The sequence below is a fragment of the Ambystoma mexicanum genome, chromosome 5p (assembly GCF_040938575.1).
Source record: "Ambystoma mexicanum isolate Mex_15411 chromosome 5p, UKY_AmexF1_1, whole genome shotgun sequence".
Classification (NCBI taxonomy): Eukaryota; Metazoa; Chordata; class Amphibia; order Caudata; family Ambystomatidae; genus Ambystoma; species Ambystoma mexicanum.
In genome coordinates this window covers 18,417,015-18,423,014 of record NC_090930.1, presented here as the reverse complement: position 1 = coordinate 18,423,014, position 6,000 = coordinate 18,417,015, and positions in this window count along the sequence as shown.

The window sequence follows — 6,000 nt, the reverse complement described above, 5'->3', positions numbered from 1 at the left end:
GGGAGGGTCAGTCAGAGAGGAAAGAAGTCAGCCACGCCAGAGCCTGACCAGTGATACCCGGGTTATCACAGAGACGGTTGAGCAGGATGGCATGGTTGACAGTGTCAAAGACAGAAGAAAGATCAAGCAGGATGCAGGGGGTGTTAGAGTCAAGGTTGGAGAGCAGGTCTTCACAGATGTTCATCTCAGTCATCATCCAGCCATTGTACATCATGTCCCATGAAGACAAGTAGAAACCCCCTCCCGGAGCAGCGTTTAAAATTGTTGTGCACCAACACCATACCCATTAAAAGTGGAGAAAAAAAACCAAAATATCCCTCTCATTCTGCTCCCCATTGACCCCCACACCAACATCCCTCAAACTTTAGAACGTTATCAAGGTGTCTTATTCAGCCACCGGGTTCTAAGAAGCAAGCCTTGTCCGAAGCACCCCAATTCAATGATCAAGTAGGTGCCGTGCCCTGGGCTCTCCCCATCCCCCTCACGATGCAGGAAACCCATTTCACATCCCCCCCCTCCCCTCTCTCGGGCAATGGTGTCGTTTTCATATTGACATCCAGATCAGCTGTGGGTTCCATGGGCCATTGTGCTTCATCTCTCTCCATCAGTTCTTCAGCTTCTTCCACCTTGGTGATGGTATAGGTTATCTTATTTGGCATTTATATAGCACTCTATACATCATTGGTATGACCTCAAAGCGCTGGTAGGTTGTACACCCTCAGGGACCGTAGTCCAGGCCAGTAGAGAGTGGGGTGTCGTAGGGTGCTATAGGATTGGCCATGCAGTTCAAAACACAGACCACACGGGAATGTCTATCGGTAACGTATGTCCTTGACCTTGAGCCACCTAGCAACCATCCCCAACCGCTTGCGTTTCATCAGTGTTTCCTCAGCCAGATCCTGAAAGAGTGTCAGGGAAGTGTCTCAGAGCCGCAACAGTTCTCACTTTCATTCCACCATCATGATTTCCTTTTTTACTTGAAACAGGTGAACCCTGGTTAAAACATCCGGGTCGAGGTGCCTGCTCAGTTGGTAGGAAGAATAAAAGCAGTGGGTCCGGTGCAAGGCAATCTCCCGCTCAGCTGGGCACCCAGTAGGTGTTGGAACAGTGCTCCCACATATTCAGGTAAACCTACGTCCGGCATTGACTAGGGGATTCACCCACATACATATGTTGTTCCGCCAGGAACTATTTTCAACATCCCCTTGTTTTGTTGAGGACCAGATGCATCTGGTGCTCCAAGGTGCACATCCGTTTTGCCTGGTCATGCACCTGCTCACAAACCACAGATTCCATATCTAAGGAGGAGGGGAAGAATGTACCTGGGCTGCCGTTGTAGGCACTGGAATTTAGGAGCCCTGCATTAATGCATTTTATATGGTAAATAAAATAACCATTCCAAAAGAAATCACATTACAATCCATTATCATAAAATGTGTAAAACAGAATTATTATAACGTGCGTACAATGGACAGCGGCTGTTCTAGTCTTCATCCTGGTCGAAGGCAGCATTTTTTTTATTAGCTCTTTTTCGTCTCTGTACCATGTCATCAGGATAGTTGGATGTTTCACAATAACACATGGTTTTGTACACTAGTTTAGACCAATAAGGTTCAGGTACTATCGTCAGGCTACAGTATTGTGGCCCCCAAATCATGTCCTTTATGTTATGACCCAGTGTAGCTGAACCTCCAACAAGGGGCAGACTAGGTTCAGAAAGCCCCCTCACAGTAGCCAAATAATTATTCCTACTGTTGTAACCCTCTGCTGTTCTAAACAGAGACAGATGGATCTAGCAGTCGAAAGAGGAGACACACCCATGACTCACCGGCTGCAAAAACAGAATAATATCAGAAAACTGTTATACTGAAGAACCCCTCACTCACTCACCGAACCAAGAGACCCACCTTGATTGCAAGCAGGGATGGAGTAGGTCAGTCTTGGGCAATGTAGAAATGTCCCCAGGATCCAATTTGGATTCTATGACAAATAACCAGGGTAAGCTAGGAGTTTTACAAGACAGGATTGGACAATAAAGCAAAGCACGTTCTTACCATGCAGGAGTCTGATGGTAGGCGCTGTCTGTAAGACTCTCAAAGTCCAATAACCATGTGGCAAGGCAATCCAAGCTACTACCCTGACGGCACGAGGACGCCTAGAAATAGTATCCAACCTAACCCGACGACACAAGGACGCCTAAGCACCTTCAGCAAGCACCTCTAGTCCTGGTGCGCAAAAAGTTGGCAGGTGAATTAGATGATTTGATACATTCCATTAGAGACACAGCAAATGCAGGTAAGTTCAAGGGAGCAGGCAGTCTCAGTCCGTATAGCAAAAATAGGTATGGTAACGTGCTGGCATCAATGAGTATCAGGGAGCTGGCAGTCTCAATCCGTATGGCAACAAAGTCAGGCATCGGGTGAACCGTGCAGAACAAAGTAAGGAGCAAGGTGAAACACACTACGGTTCCAGATTAGAGCCGAGAAGGAAGTAGTAGGCTCCAAGGGAAGGGCACAAGGAGTAGGAGAAGGAGACAGGGGGAAAAAAAAGGAACACAACAGAATGAGGCATGGATCAAGAGGATTAAACGTAATCGCAGGACAAGGGTCAAAACTTCAATCAGAAGCGCCCGCTCGTAGAGGGCACAGGTTTACATAGCATGTAATGCATCTCAGTAACACAACCCAACGCCGGCATTCTACCTCCGGGTGAACGAACTCGAGTAAGCGTTCCTCATCTCCATGACAACAAGACAGGAATAGAACAGGTCACCAGATAGTGGATGCCTTATGCTTAAACTGCAGATTTGCTTTAGTACGTGATCAGTGTGCCCGATTCCTAAGACTTATCCCCAAGAGAGGAGTACCTCTCCATGAGATCCACCCACACATTACCACCTCTACGGGGGGTGGGGGGGAATCATTGGTTAGATTGGTTAGCAGACTCACTTCCCTAGCCTCATTGAAAGGGGTTCTCCCCTGGGGAGAAGTGATGCCATCTGAATGATCGTCACAATGCCCATCTGGAAGCTAGTCAACATAAAGACTGCCCTTATAAATTGGCTGGCAACTGCTTCTATTTCAGTCACATTCCCATCAGTTTATCTACCTTGTGCATCTTGGACGAGGATATACGAGTAACTTGAGTGTGTCCCCATTTTAATCGCCCATCCCGTTTCAGACATCCATGGAATGTACTGCCTTCTGCATTGCGTTTAATTGATAGTGGTCCATACCCTTACTTTTCTAGTAGAGCAATGTCAAGGATGAGCCTTGTTTAGAGCAATTCTTCTGACAGCAAACAAATCCAGATGTCTACAGGTGGGTATCCATGGAGAAGACTGGATTTGCAGTAGGGCCTCTCCCAAGCAACTGTAACCACCTTGGCAAAAGCCAGGGACATACACTGCCATAGCTTGTTCTTGCATCCTTTAGCACAGGGATTGTACCTGACAATCTGAAGGACGCCTGGGTTATCCCACTCCTAAAAATAAAAACTACATTGGATGCTAACAAACTAATTACAGGCCTACCACTACGGAGTCTTTTCTTCTAAAAAAAATCCTTGATCGAGCTGCTTACCTAGAGATTCAAGAATACCTTGAATCCAACAAACTCCTAGGACTGAGGCAATCCGGGTTTCGACCACGGCACAGTACCGAAACTGCCCTCATTGATCTTCAAACTCAAAGACCTAAAAGATAAGGGTAAGCTTGCCCTACTACTCTTACGTGATCTTTCTGCGGCATTCGATCCTGTAAATCATCAAATACTATGTCAACATCTTAAATTAGCTGCACACTTTCCAGACAAAGCAACAGCTTGGATCAGTCATTTTCTGGACAACAGATCCATGCGGGTCTTTTCCCCCTTGGCAGCAGCCTTACCTTCACCAGTCACTTGTGGGTTACCACAAGGTTCGTGTGTCTGCCCTACTTTGTACAATGTGTTTACAAAGCCATTATTCGATATCTTGGACTATCTGGGTGTCACATACACTAATTATGCTGACGACACCCAGATACTCATCCCTATCACTGCAGACTACACAACTGACTCCCTGGCTGTGAATTCCATCTACCAACTCATTCAAGCCTGGATGGCGCAGCACAGACTCTTTCTAAATGATGAAGACAGAGCTCCTCATTCTCAGCTCTCACCAAAGACTCAACAAACTAGACCCCCCCCACTTAATTCCTTCACCATGGATGGCAACATTATCAAGGTCTCCAAGAATACTAAAACATTAGGTATTTACATCGACTCTACACTATCCCTAGCCAGGCAAACTAACGCAGTCGCCTCTGCAGCTGCCTACACCTGCAAGTTGATCACAGCCAGTCGTCCTTTCTTATCCCCATCCAACTGCCCCATACTAGCCAGGACACTGCTACTGTCAAAAATCGATTACTGTAATGCCCTCCATCTAGGCACCAACCTTTGTAACTTAAACCAGCTGCAAATTATCCAAAACCATGCCATCAGAGCTGCGCTAAATATTCCCAAGAACCAACATCTCTCAGACACCAGACGTAATAAACATTGGCTCTCAGTATCACAAAGTATCTCCCCGAAAACACTTGCTCTCACTCACAAATGCTTTTCTAATCAAGCTCCTAGCTACCTTGCCAACAGATTCTCTCACCATAGCACTAAAAGACCCCGCAGAACCACCCAGATTAATTTCCTAACCATACCACGCTTCAACCTTCAGAGAGCTGGCGGGCACCAGTTAACCAGTAATGGCCACCAAACTCTGGAACTCGCTTCCTAACCCGCTAAGAGAGAAACCCTCTTTCCTGATATTCAAAAACATGGCTAAAACCTGGCTTCTGCCCAAGACTCGCCCCTGACCAATCGCCAGCCTCCCTTCCTACGATAGCCACCTCCCACCTTTGTGTACATTTGAAACTGCTCTTCTTGTGCTTCTGTGTTTATATACAACTGTAAATTATTGAAATGATATGTCTGCCTTTACCATGCTGTAACCTAAACGATGTGCCCGGATGCCATCGGGCCTGGTGCGCTTTACAAATAAAATAAATACAAATTGCAGGCTGTGAGAATGGTAGAATTAGGATTTACAGAGGTCGCCAAGGTTTTGAAAGAAAGGTAGTCCCAAAAAGTATTGCAAAGGGATGTCATAATGTGAGGTAGCATCCTCCATTACATCTTCAAAATCTATAACTTCATCAGGGTATAAAGGTATTTAGAGGAGACAAAATCAACAGGTCCTAAATCAAAAATGCTTCCAATCTCATCACCCTGATCTCCCAGAGATTTAATGAAATCTTCCCCAAAGGGGTTATGGTTAGTGGTGGCACCTGCGTCATAATTGCTACTCAACATTTTATTGGTGATTTTCAAATCCTCCAATGCTAATTAGCCTAGAGGCTCTCGCTGCCCTAGCTGGGAGAAACGGGTAGCGTTAGGTCCAGGGGTCTCAATGTGGAGGGTTTTGGTAGCTCCTAAGCATCTTTCTGCCAGACCATCCACTAAGCCTCCCAGCAGCAGCATGCTTGCACAGACCACAGGACATAAGCACTGGATGAGGTGGACAGACTTAAAGCACCAAACGCTGGTGTGGCAGCAGGAACACTAGGTCTAACTACTGCTTCAGGAGTTCATATATTCTGGAAGGGAAATGAAGCTCTACACTCCTAACAAAGTTCGCCAAAAACCTTTAATTGGTGCAACTTCAGGGCGGAGAATAACTTGAGTACAATGTCTACACGCTAATATTTTGTTGGTTAAAAGGGCAAGAAGCCATAATGCCCGTCTCCATGCATGCAGGGCTTGATGGGCAAAGAACCAACAGTAGGGCGAGTGCTGCACTTTCTAAAGGGCTAATAAAAACCTGAAGGATTTCTTTCCTTTACAAAAATCCCAATACCCGCTAGCAAACAGCAGCAGACACCTAAAAAGACAACCCAGAAGTGAAAAGGGACGTTTCTGCAGAGAAATGAAAAGCTTGCTGTTCTAGCTCATCCATTCACAAACA